The sequence below is a fragment of the Leptonychotes weddellii genome, chromosome 6 (assembly GCF_054177405.1).
Source record: "Leptonychotes weddellii isolate Sample4059 chromosome 6, ASM5417740v2, whole genome shotgun sequence".
Classification (NCBI taxonomy): domain Eukaryota; kingdom Metazoa; phylum Chordata; class Mammalia; order Carnivora; family Phocidae; genus Leptonychotes; species Leptonychotes weddellii.
In genome coordinates this window covers 44,000,909-44,026,699 of record NC_138374.1, presented here as the reverse complement: position 1 = coordinate 44,026,699, position 25,791 = coordinate 44,000,909, and the positions used below count along the sequence as shown (strand labels likewise).

Below are 25,791 nucleotides of genomic sequence, written 5' to 3'. Positions count from 1 at the left end.
CTGGGAAGGGGAGCTGGAAGGCTGCCTGGAGGAGGCGTGGATTGAACGGGGCTTGAGGGGTGGGAAGGATTTGAGGAACAGAGGAATGAGGGCAGTAAAGAAAAGGCTTGGAGGTAAGGATGAGCAGAAGGGGAGGGTCAAGGAAGCCAGCCTGTGGGGGTTGCTGTGCTGGGGCGAAGAAGGAGAGTAGGGGGGGAGGTGATGGAAGCCAGCCCCTCCTGTCTCCTGTTGCTTTCAACTATCTGGGCATCATTGCTCATCTCAGGATGAATTTGGCTTTGAGGTGGCCAGTGTTGAGAAAGCTCTGGGAAAGCCACCCTGAACTCAGGTATGCGGGTCCCTCTTGGTCATGGGCAGGTGTGGCCCTGACTAGGTGCAAAGAGGAGCCTTGAAGCCCTGGAGGGGCAGAGTTAGGAAACCCAAGCCCAGACAGGGTAGGGAACTTACTCGGGGCCACACAGTAAGTGGGCAGTAGGGCAGGACGGCAGCCCAGAGGGCCTCATACCGGTCTTTCCGCTGTGGTTACGGCCAACTCGGACTGAGCACCTGCTGTGTGCAGGCTCTGTTCTAGTTCTTTGTATGTGTAGATTTCCCTGGGTAATCTTACAACAGCCCTACAAAGTAGGGATTATTGTTATGATCCCTATTTTAGGGACGAAGAAGCTGAGGCCTGGAGTAGTTTTGAATCTCACTGAGGTCACACAGCCAGGAAAAGGCGGGCCTCGGCTCCTGGCGCTGGAGCTCTTCTGCCTTGGTGCTTTTGAGGGTGCTTGGCCCACTTTCCTCTCCTTTCCTGAAAGAACGTGTCCTTGTCAGAGACGAGGAAAGGAGGTCTCAGCTTCATTTGGTATTCTTTTCCTTCTCAGCAAAGCACCTAAGTGCCTTCCACGCTCCCAGAACGTCAGGGAACATCAGCAAGGCAGAAGAAGAGGGACCCCAAACCCGCGCCCCGCAGTGTGGGAAAGGCGGGCTCCCTTGCTGACCTCCATTAAACGTTTGGCGCATCGTAGAACTGCTGAGAGCCATCCGTCACGGCCACCCTCCTCCGCCCGCCTTCCTGACCTGCTCCCAGAGAGGGGGCCTCTGCCTGTGCTCGCCCGCACTCGGCAAGCAGGGGGCAGGAGGGGGGACAAGACGGACCCTGCCGTGGACCTGGGGGCTGCTCCCTTCCCCTGAGCAGGGGTCTGAGGAGGAGCTGCAGGCTTGGCTGAGCCATAATAATAACAGGAGCACCACTTACTGAATGCTTGGCGTGTTCCGGGCAGACCCGGGAGCCTTACGTGTCTCATCTCATTGAAGCCCCTGACCACCGACACGTCCAGTGACTGTTAGGCTTGATAGATATGGAGCCCAACATTCGAGAAAGTTTGCTCACTTGCCCCCAGTCACTCTGAAGGTGCTCGAGCCACACTGAGCTTGGGTGTGTGAAGTCAGGACCTCCTCACCTCTCTGCACTCTGGGATGGGGTAGGGAGGACAGGTGCTCAGCAGGGAGGCGGAGGTGGAGCCCGAGGCTCCCAGTGCACTTGGCGGTCACAGTGCCCAGGGGAGGATGGGGACTCCAGCCCTGGATGAGCCACAGGATAGCTGTCCATGGGTGGTGGACCCTGCCCAGTTCCTCCTCGTGCACCTCCCACCCCCTCAGTCTCCCATTCACTGCGTGGCCAGTCTCTTAGCTCTCCTGTTGTTTTTAAATCCCAATCCCCTCCTTTCCTGCCAAGGCCTGCTCACAGGGGACTGCCCCTGTTCTGTTTCCTCTCTGCACTGTGGTCAAAGGGACGGTTCCAGAGCCCACATCCGCTCGCTCACTCCTCTGCTGAAAAACGAATTCCTCACTTGGGGTAAAGCCCACAGGTCTTCTGTGGCCTGTCTTACAGGGCTCCTCCTCTCTCCTGGTCCCCCTTGCCCCTCACCCCTGCCTAGTGCCTCCCTGCTCGTGCTGTGGTCTCTGCCTCTGCTTTGCTCTCAGCGGGAGCACCATCTCACCTCGCCTGGCTAACTCCTGCTTATCATTCAGACCCCAACTTAGATGTCGACTCCTCCAGGGAGCCTTCCCTGATATGCCAGGCTGGGCTTAGGGGGCCCTCCTCTGTGCTTCCCTCCATCATGGCACAAACCACACTTTCCCCAGTTGCTTCCCTGCTTGTCACCCTCTACCGACTTGTCAGCCCCAGGGAGGCCGTGAGTGTGTCCCCCTGACCCCCGTTCCTTCAGGGTTTAGCACGGGACCTGTTCCGGAGCGAGCAGTGCACGGATGAATGACTGATGGGGTGAATGATGATGTCTAATGAGGCAAAGATGAAGCCCTGAGGGTGTGACAGGGGTCAGGGGCTCTGATCCAGGTGGCTCTCTGCGGAGGAAGCAGTGTGGCTTTTTGGAGTTTGAACACTTAGATTTAAGACCAGACCCCGCTGCTCACAAGCTGTGTGTCCTTTGGCTTGGCCTCTCCGAGCCTCCGTTTGTTCACGTTCAACATTGTGCTAATAGTACCTCCTTTGCAGAGAACGTGTGGGGACAGGTCCCGGAGATGAGGCATGTGCAGCCCCTAGCCCCGTGCTGGGCCCAGAAGAGGATAAGGTAGGGCACCCCCGGGGACTGAGCAGGGAGCCCAGGTCTCCCCGCTGGGCATGAGGCCGGGGCCAGGCTGAATGCTTCTCTGAGACCAGGAGGAGAGGCTGGTGGACCTGTGCCCTGCAATCAGGAGGGCCTGGAGGCCTGGACCCAGAGGGAGAGGAAGAGGGAGACCCGAAGCATGCAGCTCCCCACCCTGCCTGAGGCTGGGCTCTCACCATTTGGCCAACGTTAGAACTGGCAGACATGGAGATTTCCCAGTGTGGGGAAGCAGAGGCCCAGGGAGTGAGGAATCTCACCCAGGGGGTCTGGAGTATCAGGATGTGGAGGAAGGGAGGTGGGGCGGGGGGAGGCAAACCGCCATGTATTAGTTATCACTATTGTGAGGCAGGCACTTTTTTTAAGGGGGGGAGGGGCATAGGGAGAAGGAGAGAAAGAGATTCTTTTTCTTTTTAAGAGATTTTATTTATTTGAGAGAGAGAGAGAGACAGTGAGAGCAGGGGGAAGAGCAGAGGGAGAGGGAAAGACTTGGGGCTCCATTTCACGACCCTGAGATCATGACCTGAGCTGAAACCAAGAGTCGGACTCTTAACTGACTGAGACACCCAGGTGTCCCAAGGCAGAGAGAGAGAGAGAGACTCTTAAGCAGGCTCCATGCCCAGTGCAGAGCCCAATGACGGGCTCGACCTCACGATCCTGAGATCATGACCTGAGCCTAAATCAAGAGTTGGACGCTTAACTGACTGAATCACCCAGGCGCCTGGTGAAGCAGGCACTTTTTAATCTTACTTAATACGGTGATTCAGAGGGCACCTGGGTGGCTCAGTCAGTTATCTGGTTGGGTCAGGATCTCAGGATCCTGGGATCGAGTCCTGCGTCCTCCACCCCTCCCCCCGCTCATGCTCTCTTTCTCTCTCTCAAATAAATAAATAAAATCTTTTAAAAAATATGGTAATTCAGAGCTCTGGCTTTAATGTCAGATAGGCACCCCCAGCTCTGGGTGTGTAACTATGCATATGTTGAATAAAATGGGTATGAGATGGTAGTGAGCTCAGGGGACATGTTGTGGAGGAAACTCCCAGCACCCCTCAATGCAAGCCCACTGCGGAAGGTTGGGGCACATCTTATTATCCCCGGCTCCAGATGATGATGTCAGGTCCGGTGTGGTGAAGTGAGGAACCTTGCCCACATGGCCAGTGTGGGCCAGGGGGACAAATGACCTGGTAAGGCCACAAGCCAGGGGGTCGGGCCTCCAGAACCACCGGTGTATTGCACATGGGTGTGGAGTATTTTTCTCATCACCTTCACATTGCATTTCTTAATTTAAAGTGGGAAATTCCACATTGGGTGCCTCATCAATCATTTCTGTGAGCTCAGCTCCGTGGAAACATGGAAAGCATTTATATTTGCGGCTCAAACTGTCAAAAATGTAAAACAATTTAAATAATATTAACATTTTAACAGCCTCCACTCACGGCTCTGTGAAATTAACCATTATCTCTTGGAGTGTTTGTTAAAATTCAGCAGCGGGTAAGTTGTGAGGCCCCGTGTGCAGCCGTGTGGTTCCCAGGGCATGGGCGCAAAGACCTCTCAACCGGGCTGGGTGCCCGAGGCAGAGAGATGAATGTGACAAACCCTCTACCCTCCTGTGGTGGAGGAGGTGATCGGGAAAACGTACACTAGAGTGGGGGTATGTGCTCTACGTGAGAAGGGAGTGCTGGTGGCCTGGGAGCATTGAAGAGGGAATCAGGAGCACTTCCTGGAGGAGGCGGCATCTGTGTTGACCCTTTGCACCAGGCAGTCACTGAACAAGGAGACAGGTCATCTCCAAGGTCTAGCCTTGCATAAACCTTTAAGAGCCAAAGAGGGTCTGCAGTCTGTTCCTGGCCAGTGAGGAAGAAGGGTCTCTGGCATAGTAGTTGTTCTGTCTGGTTCCTGTCCAAGCCCTGCACACTGCTCTGGGAGAGGGATGAGAGGATGACTGGAGCAGGCACTTGCTGGTCAGTTGGGTGGCTGGGGGTGAGGAACCTAAAAAAGCCGCGATGAGGGGAAGAATGATGTTATTTTCAAATAATGGGAATGAGGGATGGATTCTTTTGATGATTTCAGTAGGAACAACTGGGCTTTGTAGAGCGGTGTTAGGACTTCTAACTTGTTATGTCCTTATCTAAGAATGAATGGCGAGCTCCCTGTTCTTGGGGTGTCAAGCAGTTGGTGGGTGACATGCCTGGGACTTGTAAAAGGGATTCCTGCATGGGACATTTGTCTAGCCCTGCTGTGGAGCAGGCTTGGCTAGATACTGTCTCCTTGAAAGAGAGCCAGACCTGCTTGTTGTCCTTGAGAGGTGTGGTGTATGGACTGAATTGTGTCTCCCCAAATTCATATGTTAACCCCCAAAGTGACTGTGTTTGGAGACGGGGCCTTTAAGATGGTAATTAAGGTTCAGTGAGGTTATAAGCATAGGGCCCTACTCCAGTAGGACTGGCGTCTTTATAAAAAAAGGCGTAGACGCCAGAGATCTCTACCTTCCCAAGAACACACAGAGAAGAGGCCATGTGAGAAGCAGAAGGTGGTCACCTACAAGCCAGGAAGAGAGCCCTTACCAGAAACCAGCCCTGACTGCAACTTGATTTCAGACTTCTAGCCTCCAGAGCTGTGAGCAAATAAATTTCTCTTGTTTAAGCCGCTCAGTCTGTGGTACTTTGTGAAGTCAGCGGGTAGACTGATACGGGGGCTTACAGTTTGGTGCCAGGAATGCCAAGGTTGCTAATTATACTGCAGCACAATACGGGACAGAGTGGGGGTATGCACAGGAGGAAGCACCTGGTTTTGCCAGATGGGCATCAGGGGAGGCTCCCTGGAGGAGGCGGGGGTGCTGGAGGATGAGAAGGAGCTAGTCCTAAGGACGGGGGAGAGGGATGTGCCAGGTGGAGGGGACAGAGCGTGCACAGACGCCGAAGTGTTAAAAGGATGGTGGGTTTGGAGGCGCAGAGAGGAATCCTGTGTAACTAGAGTGCAGGTGGGGAGGGAATGTGAGGGAGAGAGGAGGTGGGGGCAGGCGGGGCCCATTTGCCAGCCAGCGAAGGCCCTTCTGTGTCTTTCAGGGAAGGCCATTAGAATTTGGTGCTCTCCAGACTCCCTGCCTGCCTGAGGACTCGGCGCTGAGCCACTCACTTGCTGTATGACCGTAGGCAAGTCACTTAACCCCTCCACATAGCGATTTTCTTATTTGTAACCCGAGAAGGATCCCTGCCCTGCCCACCTCCCGGACACTTTGTGGGCTCGAAAGCTAGTGCCCATGAAAGCACTTTTGGCAAAAGGCCCGTAAGCGCGCCCGAGAGATGGAAGGTGTCATTATGTAACTACACTGACTCCCATCTGAGAAGCGCAGAGTCAATTGGAGTCTTGAGGGATGTCAGGGAATTGGCTGCTCTCTGAAGCTTGTCATAGAGACCCGTCTTTTCTTTGTACTCCTTTCATATCACTGCTGGCTCGATGAAAGAAGGGGAAGGAATCTTTGATATGTCTAAATATTCCGCTCCCACCAAGACGGGAGGGATTCCGAGGAAGAGCTATTATTAGAGGCTGAGCTGGAAGCAGGCGCCTTTGGTGGATCAGAGCTGTCAGCCTGCATAAACAGCCTCGTGCGCTTCGGAGCCGGCCCGGCTGCTTCGGGCCCTGGCACAGAGCAGGTGCTCCCGCCCCGCCGGCGGAAGCGCGCTGGGCCGGCCTGGGAGAAAGGAGGACCGGCTCCCGGTCCCAATTCTGCGTCTACTCTGCTGGACAGGTGGCTCATGCTCTCTGAGCCAGGTGAAGACAGCACAGTCCTTGCTGACAGAGAGGGCTTCTCTGTGCAGGGAAAAGAAGATGCTGTGCTACACAGAGGTCTGTGCAGGCCGAGCGGGGCTCGAGCGCAGGCTGCCAGCACCCTGGGGATGGTGAGGACAACAACCTTGGGAAGGGTGTATTAGGGTTTGGTTCTTCCTAAACCCCGTATCAGAGGCACCCGAGAGTTTGAAAAATCAGATTCCTGGGCCTCACTCCAGGCCTATAGAATTAGAATTTCTGGGGGTGAGGCCAGGGACTCTCTTTAGTAAGCTCCTGATGCAGGTGGCTCAGCAGCTGGTGCTCCATCCCAGTCACCTGCCTGGCTCCGAGATGCTGTGAGTCCATGAGAACAACGGCACAACCCCTTCCTTCATTTGCCTCCGGGCTACACTTAGCCCTCCGGGAACCTGTGGGTCCTGGGCCTGTGGTCCATGTGCTGGGCAGGTACTGGCCAAACCCTGGTTTCTGGCCAGCTCTGGCTGGGGACATTGTCCTCCATACCATTCTCACCTACATTGCTGTGTCACCTGCCCGTGAGCCTTGTAGAGACCAAATGGGGACGGCTTCTAGCAGCTGAGAAGTGGGCCACACCGAACTCATTTCAGTGACTAGTCGAAGTGTCTTCACTTACTAAGAGCTGCAGAAGGACAAGCCCAGAAAGACGTGGGATGTCACCTAAATCTTGTTTGGCCTCTTGTTTCAAAGGTGAAGAAATGATCTCAGCAGGGCCAAGTTGGTTACTTTAACCAGAACCCCCATGTTGTTGGGTTAACTCTGGTTCATCTGGGAAATGAGTTAACTGAAAGAAAGCAGAGCTCAGTCATCATACAGAACCTTAGAATACTTCGTGTTCTAACAGACGCTGACGTTCTGGGGGCAGATTATAGCCTGTCCCTGGCCTGGCTCTCATGGGTCCATTGCATCACCAGCTTACAGAACTGACCCTCTTTTCTAGCACAGCACATCACAGCTCCCCAGTTTCTGCCTTCTCTCCCATCCCCACAACCCCTGGCATCCCCAGTGAGAGTCAGAGTGTGGTTCTCCACCCTGGCTGCCCGGTAGAACCCGTTCAGGAGGGTTTACAAACCCCCATGCCCAGGCTGCACCCTTGACCAATTAAGTCAGTGTCTTGGGGGGAGTCCCAGGCATAAGTGTATAGTTTTTAAAGTTCCCTAAGTGATTTCATTGTGCAGCCAAGGGGGAGTACTGCTACACCCGAGCAGTGGGGCTTGACCTTGGGGCAACTCGGTCCCCCAGGGACATGTGGCAATGTCTGGAGATGGACCTGATTGCTACTGGCATTCACTGGATGGCAGCCAGGGATGCTGATGACCCTCCTACGATGCACAGGACAGCCCCCACAGCAAGGAGTAATCACCCCGAATGACAAGTGCCGAGAGGGAGACGCCCTGCGTGGATGAAATGGGGGGAGGGGACTCTGCCCACGGTGCAGCCACGTGGCCCCCAGCATTGCTCTCAGCCCCCTCCGAGGACCAAAAGTTTCCCTGTGGTTGTGAGCTGTACTCAGCATATTGGTCACCTAGGTTTTCCACCACGTCCAATCCCCGTCATGGAGATAAGCCTCAAAGTCACAATCATCTTAGACGTTACTAGACGGAAGGTAAAGGCAGACCGCCAGATGAGGTGGGCGAGGGCAGATGGTTCTAGCAATACTACAGCTGGAGGGGTACACTGCAGAGGCATAAAACACGCCCCCCTCCGAGATAAAAACACCCCCCACCCTTCACACCAAGGAGTATGTTTTTGGGCAGCCCAGGGCTGGAGTGATGGCCCCAGTCCGCAGACGAGAAAGCTGAGGCACAGAGCTTATGGGACACTTGACTCTAGGGGTGACATGTGCCGGCGAGACTGCATGGAGCACTTTCCTTGTGTCTGACTGCGGGCCATGTTCCGTCCCTGCGGCGCTGCCCTGGGACAGCAAGCAGAGGCGGCTGCGTGGGCCTCGTCGTGCCTGCTCCTCGGGCCTGCCAGGGCTCACGCGGGAGCTGGGCTCGTCAGGTGGGGCAGAACTGAGTTAGGAGAGAGCCTTCTTCCCCTTCACCTGCTCTGCGGGAAGCCTGCTTCTCCCTCTCCCACTCCCCCTGCTTGTGTTCCCTCTCTCTCTGTGTCTCTCTCTGTCAAATAAATAAATTAATTAAAAAAAAAAAAAAGAAAAAAAAAAGAAAGAGTGTAATGCTATTAAAAACTTACTATTAACTTCCTACCATAATATTTTAATCCTCATGAAGTACTATGTGACCAGTCTTTCTGAGTCAGGGTAGGGTAACTGCATGCGAAGAACCTCAACCTTTCCTGTACTGAGTGTTTAATGCATGATCCAAGGTAGGGTCTCCTGGCAGTCCATCAGGGACTCAGGTTCTTTCCATCTGGTGGCTCTGTCACCTCCCTGGGCCCCACCACTGTCTGCTGACAGAGCGGGAGGGGAGCGAATGTGGAGGACCGAGGGAGAAGTTTCTGGGTCGACGGGGGCATGTCACTCCCACCCACAGTCCACAGGCCAGAACTGGGAATGTAGGCTGGAGGTGTGAAGACGGGAGATGGAAGGGGGTTTGCAGTCGATTGGTTGTTCCCATCCTAAAGAGGAAGACGCTGAGACTCAGACTTAACTGGCTGGCCTGAGGCTCACCAGCCAGGGAGAGGCGGAGTCAGAATGTGCTATAGGGTTGCCCTAACGAAGTACCACACACTGGGTGGCTTCCACAGCAGGATTGATTGTTTCATAATCTGGAGGCAGGAAGTCCGAAATCAAAGCTGGTGTCGAGAGCCGTGAGATGGTACACTTTTGTCATTGGGTCCAGCCCAGTGTTCATCTTAACTGGATCATCTGCAGGACCCTCTTTCCAAATAAGGTCAGACTCACAGGTCCTGGGGACTAGGACTTCAGCATCTTTTTGGGGGATGCAGTTCACCCACAACAGTTCAAGCCCAGGTATATCAGAGGGTCATGAGAAGGGCATGAAGAGTCTGCCTTGAGACTTCCAGAGAGGGTAACGTGTAAGCTGGGCATTGAGGATTGATGGGGATTCTCTTGGTGGAAGAGCAGAAAGGGCATTTGTCCAGAGGCCCGATGTTCATGCTCTACCGCATGCAGTACACTGAAGACATGACCTGCATTTTCTTTCTATCCTGGAATCCAGTTGGGGCCCTAATTCGATCTTCCTCCTTTGAGTCTAAATGACCAAGAGCTGACTGCTCAATTAGAGGCAAATGACAAATACGGATTGAGAACTACTTTGTGATGGGTAATAGGCTAGCCCCTTGGGGACTCAGAGACTAATAAGAGAGCCCCTACTTCCTGGGAGCTCATAGCTCAGGTAATCACACAATGGACCTACATGAAAATATAACCAATGAAGTTTATAAGAAACTTATAAATGTGAAGTGAGTGGAAGAGAATGGAACCTTACAGCCGTTTATGAGAATTGGCTTGGGGGGCTGAGGAAATCTTGGCAGGCTTCCTGGTAGAGGGGGACTCTGGGTGTTGGGATTTGACAGAGGGCTTGGTTATGCAGAGAAAGGAGAGGGGAATGGGATTTTAGACATGGGGAACAGCCTAGCCGGGATTGCTGGAAGCCAGGCTGCTGTTGGAGAATAGTAGAGCCTTGAGCGCCAGCCTGGGAGGTTGGATCTCATGCCATCCGAGGGCCTGGATGCTTATGTTCTTCTGCAGGGCAGACTGCATGTGAGGCCCTACAACTGGAGATGCCCTGGGCTTGGCTAGCATGGCAGCATGCCCTAATCATGCACAGCCTGGGGCCTGCAGAGACCAGTGGGGGTTGGTGCAAATGCCCCCCACCTTCCAAATTCCCAGGTGGACACCATGAGATGAATGCTAGGGTCAAAGCTTGAGCAACTAGATAAGAAAGGACATCAAAAGCAGGCAACTGTTGTTCTTGACACAAAGGGCAGGGAGGGGTATGGCCCTGCTAAGATCTCAGCCCAGCGGTCTTCCTTCGGGGGCCCAGGGATGCTGATGGCACTAGCCACAGTCCCCAATTCACAGTTATTAAGTTAAATGACCACTTCTGCAGGTGCAGGGAGGCACCAACCTGCCCTCACTTCTTAGACCTCTCTGGGAGCTCAGCTTGTAGGCTTGGCTCCACTAGCCTTCCTCCCTGGCCTTCTGAGGGTGGAAGGGATGTTTCCCCCCATCTGCTGGGACGGGATAAGGCTCTCCTGTAGGGGAGGGAGGGGAGAGGTTGTTTAGGACTCCTGCCCACAGCAAGGATAACCCCTCTCAGGGGCCCAGGAGTGAGACCCAGAGACCATAGGCAGGATCCTGGCCTGGGCGCGGGAACTGGGGTTCTAGTCCCGGCCCAGCACTGATTCACCAAGGGAGCTTGGGCCCAGCGTTGTTCTCTGGGCCTCAGTTTTCCTCTCTAACAAACAGGGAAAGTAACATTTATTGTGGTAATCAAATATTTTGATATTGGATAAGAAAGAGCTTTCAAGGGTGCCTGGGTGGCTCAGTCGGTTAAGCGGCTGCCTTCGGCTCAGGTCATGATCCTGGAGTCCCAGGATCGAGTCCCGCATCGGGCTCCCTGCTCGGCGGGGAGTCTGCTTCTCCCTCTGCCCCTCCCCCCTCTCATGTGCTCTCTCTCATTCTCTCTCTCTCAAATAAATAAAATCTTAAAAAAAAAAAGAAAAAAAAAAAAGAAAGAGCTTTCAAGACAACTATTCTGTGTTTTGAGTGTTTTGGAAAATTTATAAGCAATAAAATTCTAGTCTGTCAAAACAAACTTAGTATGGAAGGGATGACTGAGGCCAGGCATCCTCCTCCCCACATCAAGGAGTCCCTGAAATAGGAGGCCTCTGATCTCACGCCATTTGTGTATTGGTTCACAGATCTTATTAATTATATGATCAAGAACCGGGAACAGAGCAACCGGAAGTCAGCCATTGCCAGTTAAAGGAGTCGTCATAAATCAGGACTTAGGCCTGGCTGATGGACATAGATGCCAGGGGGGATGCTGATCCCCGTGAAGCTTTTCAGGAACACACTCATCAAGCAAAGGTTCCCACTCAGGCAAGAAGGGCAGTCCCTTGAAGGCCCACCTCCTCCAGGAAGGCCCCGGAATTCTCCACGTACCACCCTCTTATGCCTCTGCATGGGAGGTGTTTGCTCGTGTATCTGTGTTCTTCCCAGACTGGATGCCTCCGGCCTGGGAACTATGTCATTCCTGTGCCCCCAGAGCCTGGTACAGGGCCAGGTGGGAGTAGGTGCCCCTCGAATAGGCAGTAACTGGGACTCTTGGCCAAGCCCATGTTGTGGGGCCTGCCGCGTCAGGCACTGCAAGGATCCTGAGGATGGGTCTGGTCATTGCCCCAAGCGTGCGCCCAGGAGGAAAACCAGGAGAGGCCAACAGAGAGGAGTGGTGTGGACAGAGGGTGGGTGCACGAGGGACTCGGGGCACTTGGCCTGCTCTGTGGGGACAGACAGGAGTTAGGCAGGCAGCTGGGAAGAACGGGGACATTCCAGGGGGAATGACAGACATCCCTCAGCACTTGGGGAGTACAGGGTCTCGAGGAAGCATGTCCTATTCTGTCCTCTCACCAGTAGTTTGTACACATTAGCATCACCATTTTACAGGTGGGGAAATTCCGGCTTCTCCAGGTTAGGTGATTTTCTGCGGTCACGTGCAGGTCTGAGTTGGAGCTCAGGTGTGTCTAAGGCCCAGGGCCGTGCTCCTGGGCAGGCCAGGGGGACTGCAGGTCACGGGCAGAGGAGGGAATGGGCATGGTTGGTGAGCAGCGGGGAGACCAGAGGGAGAAGGGACAGACCAGGGACACTGTGGGCCACACCCCACAACCAAAGACTGTTTCCCCGTCCTCGCTCACCCCAGGACTTTCAGGCCAGTGGGCCAGATCTTGCTCCCCATTGGGCAGATGAGAAGACTGAGACTCAGAAAGAGTGTGTTTTGCTGCTCTGCTGCAGATCGCTTAGGATAGGCACTGATAGAATGGGGGTGCGTCCACCAGAACGTCAGCTCAGAGAGTGTGGAGAGGGGCCAGCTTGCTTTCCATCACACCTCTAGGGCCACAGCGTTGCCTGGCTCACAGCAAGGGCTCAGTACACGTTTGTAGAATGCAGAATGAAGGAATGAATGAATGAGCAAAAAAACCAAATGAATGAGTGTGGGAGCTGTCCAAGCATTGCACACGTGTGTGTGCGTGAGTGCGTGTGTGTGTGAAGTTGGCAGTGCTGCCCTTAGATCAAGACCTAGAAGACCTTCGGAGTTCTAGGAAGGGTACGTTCTTCCCCCACAACACAGAGACCTCCAGGGAGTGAATTTGCTAAGGCCTTGTTCTGTGTTGGGCACCGTGCCAGGCTCTGGGACACTCGTTTATCCAACAAGCGGTGGGAACCAGGCAGCAGTGTCCTAGGCCTTGGGGATGTGTCAGTGGATGAGACAGTCAAGGTCCCTGTCCTCAGGGAGAGCTTCCTTCCTAGCTGGGAAACACAGAGAATAAGTCAGAAAGCAAAACAACCCAAAAACAGGAAGGGAGAGGACTTTTGCTAATAATTGCTATGAAAACAACGAAGGAGGGTAAGAGCAGTCTGTCTGGGGGATGTTTTGGAAAGCGGGGTTAAGGGAAGGCCTCTCTTGACCAGTGCCATTTGTCTCTTTTTTCTTTTATTCACAGTGGGGGAAGGGGGGCGTCAGCCCTGCAGGGAGATGGAAGTAGGGCACGCTGGGGACCAGGCTGGGGTCATCGTGGTTACGTTGGGAGGGCCCTGTCACTGCGTGTGGGGGAGGAGGGCCAAAGTCAGGGTGCTAGGCACCCCCCCCAGGGGTGGGTGCTCATTGATCCCGGGAAGAGGCATGAGGTGGCCTGGGGGATGGTGAGGGGGTCCCATCTGAGCGGGGAAGTCCCGCTGAGGGGAGTCAAAGTGGTGAGGCTAGGGTGGCCGCTCCAATGGGTGCTGGGGTGGGGATCTTCCTGCGTGAAGCGGGGTGGGGCGCGGTTGAAGCTGTGGGGTGTGACGGCGGGCTGGGCTGTGGGTGCTGCTGGTGGGGTGGGCCGGGCGCGTGGAAGGGCGGCTCGCGCTGGCCTCTGCCTCACGGCGGCTGCTTGGGCCGGCTGTTCCGCCTGGGGTCGGGCTGGCTCTTCCAGGGTGCATCACGCTGACTGTCCCGGCCAGGGCCCTCGCGCTGCTCGCCCCATGGGTACCTCGTGGCTATTGTTCCCGGGTGGGCAGTGGGGTGGCCTGCCCCGATGGTATGGGTAGGGGCCCTGCTCGGGAGGCTGCTGTTGGCACCAGGGAGCAACGCGGTGAGGCTGGTCACAGCACGGGGGCTTGTTAGGTGGCATCTGATTGTGGGGGCCGGGGTCCCGGGTGGCCGGCAGTGGTGGGATCCTGGCCTGGTCCAGAGATGCCATACTCAGAGGAGCCAGGCATTTGGATGGGTGGTTGGTGGGATGATGCGTGGGTGTGGGGGTTGGAGGCAGGGCTGCTGGTGGTGGGATGGCCTTGACTTTGGCTTCCATTTGCGGCATGTGGATTTGCGCCCCTGCTCGCCGCCAACTGCTGCTGCTGCTGGGCCCGGCTATTGACAGACTCCTTGTGCTGCGTCTTGAGGGTCTGGATCTGCTGCTGGAAGGCCAGCGGCACTGGCTGGACCACCGAGGAGGACTCACTGATGAGCGTCCCCTGGTGCTGGCCGAGCCCCAGGGCTGGGCTCTGGAGCTGCTGGATGATGGAGCCGTCCATGTTCCAGAGCTGTAGGAGCTGTGCCATCTTTAGCTGCTTGTTCTCCTCCACAGCCAAGAAGTTGGTGCAGTAGATGGGCACCAGGCCTTTTTGCAGGGTGCCCAGCAGCTCCCTGGCCTGTTTGCACTGGCCGGGAGGGAGAAACTTTCGCACGTCAGGGGTGCAGTGCATCATTGATCAGGAAGATGAGGTGCAGTCACAGCTTGAAGTGCACCCCGTCGGCTGGGATGTGGTTCTGGGGGTGGCCCACCATCAGTTCACAGTGTGCAGAGGCACTTGGCGTTTCTACACATCCAGTTCTGCCCGGCCAAGAGGGCATCTCTGGTGTCTGTGATGGGCTGCAGCAGGCGGTCAAACCCATTCACGTGCAGCTGGGTCTCCTCCCGGAGCTTCTGCATCTGCTGCTCCACCACATGGGCCACAGCCACGTGACAGGCACCATTCGAACTGAGTCCTGCTTGGTGCAAATGGACCAGATCAGAAAGATCTGGAGGAAGTTTATTTCAGGTAGAACACCTGCAAAGGCCCTGAGGCAAGCAGGGGCTTACGTTCTGGAGGGACAGAAGGAAGCTGCTATGGCTGGAGCCCCAGTGAGCGATCAAGTGGCGGGGAGAGAAGGTGGGACCCATCATGTAGGGCTGTGTGTGGTCGGAGCTTTTGTAAATGCTACAGGAGAGTTTTGGGCCGGCTAGTCACAACATTTGCATGTTGAAGTGTTGAAAAGGTAAGAAGATCCACTCATAAATGATGTAAGTGTGCTGAATGCTAAGAAGGAGAAGTAAAGGATGTCATGGTAGTGATTGGGGGGGACTTGGCTCTGTCAGACGAGGTGACATTGAGTTGAGATCTTCAGGCAATTAGGCAGAGACACAGGGGTGCATCATTCCTGCTGGAAGCGGGACAGTGTGGCCGAAACCCACCCAGAAGGGATGCATCCTGTGAGTAAGGTGGGCAGGATGGTCAGAGGGCAGATCGGGCAGGGCCACCTGAACACGACGAGGAGACTTATGGGTCCTGGGGGGCCTCTGAGGGCCAAGGGGAGGAGTGCCGGGGGTCAGCAGGGCTCTTTAGAGGGACTGCTCTGGCTCTGCTGGGAACCCCCGGGAGGGGTGGGTGTGGCAGCAGGGTCCCAGCAGAGGGCCCCGGGAGGGTGGGCGACAGCCAGAGAGCATCACCGTGGACAGATCCAACAGCTTCCTGGGATCCAGTTGGATCTGCAGGTGGGATTGGTCTTGCGACCTTCCTAAGGGAGAAAGGGAACACTCTGGAAGAGGGAAGGAGACCTGTAGCAGGTTTAAAGTTGTCCTGTCACAAAAGATAGGTCTACCTGGAACCACAGATTGTGATCATATTTGGAATAAGGGTCTTTGTAGATGTGGTTAAGGTACGGGTCTCAAGGTGAGATCGTTCTGAATTACACTGGCCCTGAGTCCAATGACAAGTGTCCTCATAAAAGACAGAATGACCCAGAAACCTGCCATGTGAAGACAGAGGCAGAGCTTGGAGGGATGCAGCCACGAGCCAAGGAACGCCGGGAGCTGCCGGAATCTGGAAGAGGTGAGGCCGAGTCACCGTCTAGAGACTTCGGAGGGAGCTTGGCCCTGCTGATATGTTGGTTTCGGACTTCTGGCCTCCAGAACTGTGGGAGAATGCATTTCTGCTGTGTTAAAAGCCACCCAGTTTGTGGTCATTTGCTGCGGCAGCCCCAGGAAACTAATACAGTGCCCCCGAGGAAGCCCAGCTGATGTTGCTGCCGTGGTTACAACCCACGGTGTGGATGCCTTTGAGGAGCTGTGCTCTGTTCCCATTTGGCTGCGCTCCCCCCGGCCCCCCCCCAACCTATATTAGAATAAGATTGAATTTTCTAGCTTGGGTTACTAAGCTTTCAGATCTGGAAACTGTGGCCATTAATCAGCTGTCACGGGATGTCGTAAACAAGGGGCTTTAAAAAACATGTTTGCTTTTTAGGCTGATAATACTTGGAGGTGAAGCCGGGAGAGTTATACATAATGCATGCATTTTAATGGGCCGCGTACTACAGCCCTCTTTAGTCGGAATGATTCGTTTTAATGTTCAAAATAAATATCAGAGACAATTTGCCAACAAAGCTGATTTTCTCCGCCCGCCATTAACTTAATCTTTATACCTCAGCCTAATGACAGAGGGGCTGGGGGGCGGGAGGGAGCTTGGTATTACAAGTAAGTGGGGAGAAACAGTCAGTGTGGTCACGAGCCACGGGGTGGCTGACTGCATGTCCCAGTTTGCTCAGGACAGTCCTGCTTTGTGCCCAGTGTCCCAGAGTCATTATTCTGAATTTGGATCAAGAGGCATTGCCAATATCCATCTATTTTTGACCTACAAGATAGCAATTTCATATGGTTAAATCTAAACATAGATTCCCAGTTTGTATGGTAAATGATGTCGCATGCTAAATACGCCCTTTACTCTATAGGTGGGGAAATTGAGGCCCGTAGAAGTCACACCCCTGGCATCCCGTGCTCCTGTTTCCAGCCCAGGCATTTTCCTTTCAGAATGTGTCTAATGCTACCCACCTCCTCTCAGCCTCAGCTTGTCTAACTCCTGCCTTCCCTTGTGCCTTCAGCCCCAAGAGCTTCTGGGTGCCCCTTAGAAAGGCAAACCTCAGGGGCACACCTTGTTCCTGTCCCCTGCTCCCTGGCATGATGACTCCTGAGGAAGGGTCGGCAAACCCATCCATCGCCCACCCTGGCCATGGCACCACCGTATCCCCCCATCAGTCTTAATCAACCATAGCATGTACATGGAAATTAGGAATACATACTGAGCACTCATCAGTCTTACTGACTGATAATATAATTGGAGTAAGGTATGATCCCTGCCTTCTTGAAGCTTACTGAAGGTAGGATGGGAGATAGGGTGACTGTCCCTCAACATACAGTGGCTGATTCTTTCAGTTCACTTATTATGTCTCTGTGCCGTTGCTGGGGGTGGTGGAGGAATTCAGCAAGGCAGGAGGTCTGAGCACGGCGAGCAAGGCAGGTCAGGGTATGGGCTTTGCTAAACAAAGCTGATTTTAAACCCAAAAGTTACCTTGCAAGACAGGGAAGAGTTGCCTCCCTCTGCAGCCCCCAGGGGGGACACTTATCTACTTGATGGGGGGTGTGTGTGCCCGTGTTGGGGCAGGCAGGAATGGTTGCCAGAGGGCCTTGCTCTGGGAGCTACTGCAGCTAGGGATGCAGAGGGCAGGAAGCCTAGGCCTTGCCCTGCCCACCTGCCCAAAGTGAGGCCAGGGCCTTGCATGTCTTACTGGAGAGGCAGGTCCCTCTTCCAGGCTGAGCTGCAGAAGAAAGAAGACAAACTTCAAACTCATTCATTCTTTTCTTTATTCACTTAAGAAATATGAAATCCTCAAGGGCCAGGTATTCTGCTCAGCATCAGGGCAAATTCACCTAAAAATCCAGGTTTCTGGCTTTCTGGAAAAATCATAAGCCCTGGCTCACAGCCTGGTGTTCTGGCCACCCTCCCTAGCAGCACCTTCGCCTAGCCCAAGTCCCTCCTCTGTGCAGCCTGCCTGGCCCCTGCAGGCTCTTGACTTTGAGAATTCTGGTTAGTTTCTGCTCCCTGTACCCAAACAGAGCATACAATAGGTGCCAACGAAATTCTTACTGTTCGTTAAATGGAACAGACTCTAGATGGTTTTGCTTAAAAGATCCTGTTCTTCCATCAACATTTCCACAACTTGGTCCAAGTCTCCCCCCTGCCAAGGGAGCCCACATTGGGGAGGGACCCTGATGGACCAACACCCGCTTCAGGTATGCTAGGAGAAGTGGGTGCAAGGCACTGTGGGCACGACCCCTTTGGTGAAAGTGCAAACTTGCCCGACCCTGTGGAGGGCGATGGGGCCGCATCTATCGACATTTGAAAAGCCCATGCCCTTTGGTCCAGCTGTCCCAGGGCCACATTCCACAGATGTGCTTGCAAAAGCGTACTGAGCTAGAGATAGGACGCGAGCTCGAGTTAACACAGAGATGTTTGTAGCAGCAACTAGGAGCAACCAACATGTCCCTCAGGGGGCTGAGGCTAGAAGACACGGTGCTGCCGTGCCCAGTGGCTGCAGGAGAGAATGCGGGAGCTGTTTTTGTGCTGATATGGAGAGATTCAGAGATGCACTTTCAGCAAAATAAAGCAAGGAGCAGAGCAGTGTATATATGAACACATTTGGGTGTAAAAAAAGGACAGTCCAAAGCATGGCCTTTGGCACAGCCCACTGAGTGTGAGTTTCTGCTCTGCTGCTCAGCAGCTGTGTGATTTGGGGAAGTCGCTTAACCTCTCTGGGTTTAGTTACCTCAGCTGTCAAATGGAGCTAATAATAGTACCTGATCATCGGGTTGTTGTGAGGACTCACTGTGTTAACACATAAAGCATGAACAGGACTGGGCCCAGAGTAAGTCCTCATTAGCTATTAGTATTATGCATATATATATATATATATATATATATATACACACACACACACACACACATATATATATTTTTTTTTTCCTGGAAGAACACACAAAATGTTAGCAGAGGCTAGTTTGGGTATTAAGGGGGAGTCTGTGTGGGAGGTAAGACTTCCTTTTTATTTTCTACCTTTATGAAAAGTTCAAAATTTTTATCAGAGGCATTTTTACTTTTATTTAAAAATCAGTTAAATACACACACACACACACATCCTACAGAGGAGGAAGCTATTTCTGTCTGAAGTAAAGTAGGAGCTGGGAGAGTTAACTGAAGAGGTTTTAAAGGATCATCCAGACAAAGAAGAGAGACAGGGATGATAATTCTGGGTGGAAGAACCAGTGTGTGCAAATGTCCTGAGGCAGGAAAGCTGATAGGGAGGCTGTGGGGTCAGGTTTTAGAGACACAGAGGAGCAGAGGATCCTTAAAAGTGCTTATGGTGGGCCCAGACCTCATGCACTCAGACTCATGCATGTTCTCAAGTGATAAAGAATAGATGATATATTTTGAAGTGAATATGAGATCGCAACATTTCCATTTCCCAGATCCGAGGCACAGAGAAGTGAAGTGACTTGCCTAAGATCACACGTCCAGTTGGGGGCACGGAGATCTCTTAACTCCTGGCGTATTCTTTTTCTGCTACATGGTACAGGGCTTCATCAGTTCCACCAGAGAGCGTCTCAGGATAAGCCTTTGGGAAACCGAGGCTTGGAGGACAGATGACTTGTTAATTTCTTTATCGTCGGCCTTCCCACTGGGCCATTGTGGACTAGGGCACGCCTCAGTGCTCAGTACAGTTTCTGGTACATGGTAGGTACGCAGTAAGTGTTAGTTGAATGCATGAATAAATAAGGTCACATGGGAAGCTAGGGAACCCAGGTCTCTGGACCACCAAGCTGGGCTCCACCCATCCCACCAGGAAACCGAGACTCTTGGGGCCAGGATGGAGCCCGAGTGTTGTTGGTTGAATTGTTTCCCTTCACCTCCTCCAAAAAGGGAGGTATGTTGCAATCCTGACCTCCTGGTACCTGGCAATGTGGAAATCAGGGTCTATGGAGATGTATACAGATTAAGATGAAGTCCTCCTGGATCGGGGGAGGCCATAGTGGGCCAGGAGGGGCTGTCAATCTGATGCCTGGTGTGGTTATAAGGAGAGAGAGAGTTGAAGACACGGGGGGTGCACAGGGATGAATCCCATATGAAGGCAGAGGCAGATGTTGTGGTTATGCTGCCGGAAGCCCAGGGAGCCCTGGGGACTGGTGGACCCGACCAGATGCCAGCAGAAGCCAAGGTTCTTCCTTAGAGCCTTGGAGGGAACAAAGCCCCGCTGACACCTTAATTTCAGACGTCTGGCCCCAGAACTCTACGAGAGAATACATTTCTGTTGTTTTAACCCATCCGGCTTGTGATCGTCCCGCATGCTGGGACTACTATCGGCGTCGCGCGGGTACAGAATAAAGTCCGAGAGCAGGGCCTGGGTCCTGTGGTCTGGGCTGCCCTCCATGAGTGACTGAATGAGGTGATCTGGCCCAGCCCTTTCACGAAGACCAGAGGACACAGGCGCTTGGACTAGGCTGCACAGCTGCTGGGCCCGGGGCCAGCAAGGAGCAGAGCCTCAGAAGATGTTAGCTGCGTGAATGATCTAGTTGCCCTGCCCGACACGGGGCTCTGGGCCAGCCTGCCTCTGTGGGACCCCCTCCTCCCCGACCAGACCAAGTGGTGCTGATAGGGGTGGAGCGTCTGGAGAGAGATGCAGCAGCTCGCTTTTGCAGGGATGGGTCATCTTTGCAAACCTCTGGCGGAGCTGGTTGCAGGCTCCTCCCCGGTCAGATGGGGCAAGTCATCCAGCCTCCCTCCCGTCCAGGTGAAGACTAAATGACATCGTGCATGGCAAGTACCTGGCACGGTGCCTAGCATGTACATGTTCCAGAAGTGCGGCCATTCCTTTTTCACCTTTCCAGTGTCATTGCCCTCATCCTGGGGCCAGGAGCTCCAAAAGTAAAGTGTTCCATACAGCTGCAGCATCTCATCCCCCAGTGCGTGCACATGCTGTCTCTGGCCCGTGCTGCCCACCTGCAGCCCCTGTGGGTTGGACCCACCTGCCTGCCCTTCAAGGCTCGGCCTCCTGGCCTGCCCTGCTTCTCAGAATCCCCTCGGATAGAATGCTCTTTCCTCTGGGTGTCCCTGCGGGCCTGCTGCCCCGTGGTGCCGGCCCGCCCTCCCCTGGGTCCCATCTGCTCTTCGCCCCCGCTCTGTCAGGGCCTTACCCACTCTCTCTGTGCGCCCTGTCCAGCACAGTGCTCCTGTCTCTCCCCGGCTTGGGTCCCCAACAGCACTGAGTGCCTGGACCAGACCCTTTACCTCCCCAGCCCCCGGAGGTGATCGGCCCCATTCTTCAGGGCCAGGGAACTGAGATCAAGAGGGTGAAAATGCTGGGTTCAATGCCCAGCTCTGGCACTCCCCACTTCTGGGGCCTGGGGCAAGTGACCTCCCATCTCCGAGCCTCAGTGTCCTCTTCTGTGCAATGGGGATGGTGCCAGGGGCACCTGCCTGGCAGGGCTGTGGGCGTCAGGTGCATTGCTGTCTGAAGGCAGCTTCTCAGGCCTTCGAGTCAGCTGCTGCTATTGTTGGACTCTGGGTGCTGTGATTACTGACTCCCCCAGGGCCACACAGCCCAGAGAAGTGGGGCCTCCTGGCTGGAAGGGGTTGCCTGATGCCTGTGTCCAACCAGTTTGCCTCTGAGGGTCTCCCCCCACCTCTGAGGCTGGCCCAGTAGCCAGTTTACAAATGGGTCATGTGCTGGGATTTCCCCGAGGGGAAAGGAGAGCCCAGTGGGAGTCGGCAGTGCCCTTCCGGCCCCTGGGGGTGGCTGTGGAGAAGGGGGGCAGGCGAGTGGGGGGCGATGTTGGGACGCCAGAGCCTCCTGTTTCCCTGAGGGACCTTAAGATTGTGCCTTGCTTCTGCCCTGCTTCCCTGTGTCTCACTAGGCAGATGTGGTCCCAGGGGATCTTGAGGGACTAGCCGGCCCCCTTGAATTACCTTCCCTCAGGGGAGCTCCTGGGAGCAAGTCCAATGGGTGGAGGGTGGAGTGGTCCCTCTGCTCTCTCCACAGCCCTCTCTCTACTTTCTGCAAGGTGATGCCTGGCTGGGGAAGAGCATAGCTCAAGTCACAGGATGTGGGGCCGCTGGGAGAGCCTCTGACCCACCCTCCCCCACCCCCAACAGCTTGCTGTGTGACCTCAGGCGTAGCACCTCACCCCTCTGAACTTCAGTCTCCTTTTTCAGAAATAAGGGGCTTCGGACTCCAGCTCCAAGAAACTATGAAAATTCTCTTCCTCTTGATCAGGAAAGCAAAATGGAGTCTTTCATTCAAAGTTGTTGTTACTGTTACGTATGTTTGCCACCCTCCCTCCTTTGCTCAGGGAGGGCTCGCTTCAGGTATGCCTTCTTCCTCCAGGAAGCCTTCCTTGACCACCCTTCCTGGCTGGGTCGAGGCCTCTTCTCTGGGTACCCATAACCTTGGGCTTCCCTCTATCAAAACATTCATCTCTCTGTGGTGCAACCCTGTTTTGCCCCGATTGGGAGTATCCTGGGGGCCAGCGTTGGATGTCCTACATCTTGGAATTTCCATCCCTAGCCCAGACCCTGGTCCGAGAAGACCTCACTCAATATTAGTTGAACTGCCTTGCCATTAGAGAACGGGAGGAGGTTCTGGAGTTTTGGATCAGGGCATTTGCCTGGGGGGCGTAGGGGCGTGGAAGACCCTGCTTTCTGGGTGTGTGAGGCCCCTCCTTGAAGAACCTTTAAATGACAGAGCTGGATGGGTGTCCAGGAGCAGAGGGACGAGCTGCTCCCCCTCTGAGAGAGGAGATACTGAACTTGCATTTCCAGCCTGACCGTGTCCGTGCGTCTTGCCGGAGGCCTCGGGAGGCCCTGCTGCGTCCTGCTGTGTGCTCGGGGCCTGCGGGAGCACGGCTGGCGCGGCGGGGTCAGCCGGCACATCCTCCCTGGTCCTCCCTTTCATTCCCGCCTCTGTGAACACGCTGCCCTGCGCCCTTGGCCCTCCGCGCTCGCTCCGCGCTCGAAGCTTCACAGAAGCAGCTCAGCAGGAGCAGAAGCTGCTCTGACCCCTCTAGTCTCTTAAACTCTTGTAAAGGAGAAATACTAGGACGGGAGTGTCTTCTGTCAGATTTACATTTTTTTTTTTAATGCCAACTACTGCTCCATGGGTTTCAAAATGGGAAACCCGGGCTCCACAGCGAGGGTCAAGCGTATTTGTATTTGCCCGATATGCACATGCATTGTGATATGCACAGTAAAATGGAGGCCCTGGTCTCTAAAACCAGTGCCCACTTCTTTCCCCACTCCCTGCTCTGGGCCGAGGGCCACTGTCTGCCCAGCTGCCCAGGGATACGAGCCACCAGGCCCGCCTGAGGGGAGGCTCCCGTCCCCTCTCCCCACCTTCTCTGGGTCCCCCATGGTCCTTGTCCTACACCATGCACACTCCTGCCTTTGGATCCTGGGGGTCCTGCCTCCTGCCTAGCATCTCTCTCCTCTCCTAACTCCTGACAGTGTCCTTACCCACATCCTAGCTGGGGGTGTTTCTTCGCCCCACTCTTAGAGGCCATCTGTGGAGCCCTAAGTCGGGCAAATACAAAGGCTTGGAACCTAATGGATCTGAGTATAAAGTTTAGCTTTCTAGCTGTTAGCTTTTGGAAATTGGTAACTCACTAACCCTCCCTGGGCCACAGGTTCCCCATCTGGAACGTAGGGATAGAAGCATCCACCTCAGAGAGTGGCTGGAGGAAGGGGGCGATTAGCATGTGTGACTTGCTCCGTGGTGAGCCCAAGGGCAGTTCTGCTCCAAGTCTGGCTTGGGACCAGCACCATCCTCACACTATTGATTACAGAAATTGAGAGGAAGAGTTAGAAACTTGTTCAGCAACATAGCATTACCATGACATTTTAGCTTGTTTTATAAAAGTATCTTTAACAAAAAGTATCTTTAACAGATTAGAAAATGAATTGATTGGAAATGAAAAATGTGGTGTTTTCACACTGAGTTTGAGAAGCTTTGTCTCAGCATGGAAGAAATCTCAAGAAACAGTGTCTATTTTCATTTATTTGTCCATCCATCTGTCCATCCATTCATCCTTCGATCCATCCATCCTTCTATGCATGCATGCATGCATCCATCCGTCCATCCATCCATCCACCCACCCAACCATCCATCCAACCATCCAATCATCCATCCAATCATCGATCCATCCATCCATCCATCCATCCATCATGAATTAAGCCCTCACTATGATGATCAGAAGAGGTAATTTGGCTCCTGGCTATGACTCCTCATTTACTGAGTTGCTTTAGGGCAAGAGAGAGAGGTGGATATGTCCCCTGAATTCCCTCAGGGGGTGGGCAGAAGCAAGTTTGCTTAACAAAGCTCAGGTAATTAGACCCACATTACATTTTATTTGGGGGTGGGCCAAGAGAAGCTCCCACCCCCATTCCCATCACTTGGCCTGGCTTGGCATTTGCCTTCTTTCGTGATAGGAAAACCTGGGCAGGACTTACTTTAAGTTTGCCCTTCATCTTCTCAAAAGTCAAAGTCAGGAGTTTACACCCTCCCCCTCAAGCCCCCCCCCAGCCTAATTTCCTTTTATTATGGAAACTGGGAAAATGACAAGTAATTGCTTGAAGATGCTGGAAAGATTGCATTTTGTTTTGCAACTATCAGCTTGAAAATAATGTTTAAGAGATTATGAATGGGTGATTAACTATTTTTTCTATTACTTCCCTCTCAAAATCAAAAGCACAACAATTGTGATATGCACAGTAAAATGGAGGCCCTGGTCTCTAAAACCAGGCAAGAAAACAAGGAGCCAGGGTCCCTTCTGGGGAGAAATCCCACCTCTCAGGCCTTGGAGAAGACTGGGCCCATCGAGGTGCTGCACGTTGCTGAGACAGACCTGGTCTTCCCATGCTAGCTTCTCTGCATTGCCCCCTCCCGCCTCCCTCCTTAGATCAACAGCAGTGGTGGGGTCTGCAGTCAAATATGCTATTTACGGCCTTCCCTAAGTCAGTTTGTTTTGGGTGAAAACAGTCTCTGATGCGGCTCTATTGCGCCATTTCAGTGGGTGTTTATCATTTAAAAGGAACAATTTTAATACCTACATTTGCCTTACAGTATGAGCCATAAATGTGATTTAGCCTTCCCTTTATAATAGACTCTTACAAGCGGTTGCCTAGACTTCAGAAAACCATTCCTCCAAGTGGTGGCCATGAAAATGAACAGGCTTTTCCTTCTTTTACGGAAGTTTCCCTTTTTAATACCTCTTGAGATTATTGAACAAAAGCTGGGTAAATGGGCTGATTTGTGTGTCTTCCTTGCTGGGCATCCGGAGCTCCAGGAATGCTTTGGGAGACAACGAGTCTGTGGGGGAGCTGCTGCTTTGGTGTCCAGGGAGGCTGTTTGTGCTCCCCTCTGGGTCTCGCCTCTCTGGGCCCCAGCTTCCTCGTCTGTAGCGGGTTGGTGGTGTTGACGATAATACGGATCCCTTACATCGGTGCCACTCGGATGAGATTTGTGGGCCGGCAGCATCAGTACACCCGAGAGCTTGCTAGAAATGCAGATTCCCTGGCTCTGTCCAGACCTCCTGAACTGGAATCTCTCGGGGTGGGGGCCCAGCACTCTGTTTTTACTAGCCCTCCGGATGGTTCTGATGTGTTCAAGTTTGAGAAGCTCGGACTCCCCAAGAGCAGAGCTCAGGGACACGGCTCATGATCAGAGGGAGCCGCTAAAGCAACTCATGGGCTCCCCTTAGCCAAACGGGGAGGTCCTGGGAAGCTGGAGGCCCTCTGTGTGCTTGGGACCCAAATTAGCTTATGACAGAAATAGCAGGTCCAGTCCTGGACACCACAAACCAACGTCGGACGTTGACGGACGGGGGTGTGTGTCTTGAGATGACAAGGAGGTTGGTGACAAGTACAGAAGATAAGATTTTTGTCCTGTTCATTCAGAAGGACCCACTAGCTACCCATCGGTGTCCGAGACCCTCTGGCACAGCACGCTGCCTCGGGGGTGGGCCGGGCAGGTACGACCCAGGGAAGGAAAAGAAGCCACACAGGAGGGGCGGACACCTGGGGACTGTTGTCTTCCAGTTACTGGCGGGCTGGACC

The 25,791-nt window shown here is 53.9% G+C and overlaps 1 pseudogene; it reads right to left on the bottom strand.

Moving 5' to 3' along the window:
• Nucleotides 1-13,054: 13,054 nt before the first annotated feature.
• Nucleotides 13,055-25,791, bottom strand: part of LOC102740907 (calcium homeostasis endoplasmic reticulum protein-like) — a 36,184-nt pseudogene continuing 23,447 nt past the window's right edge.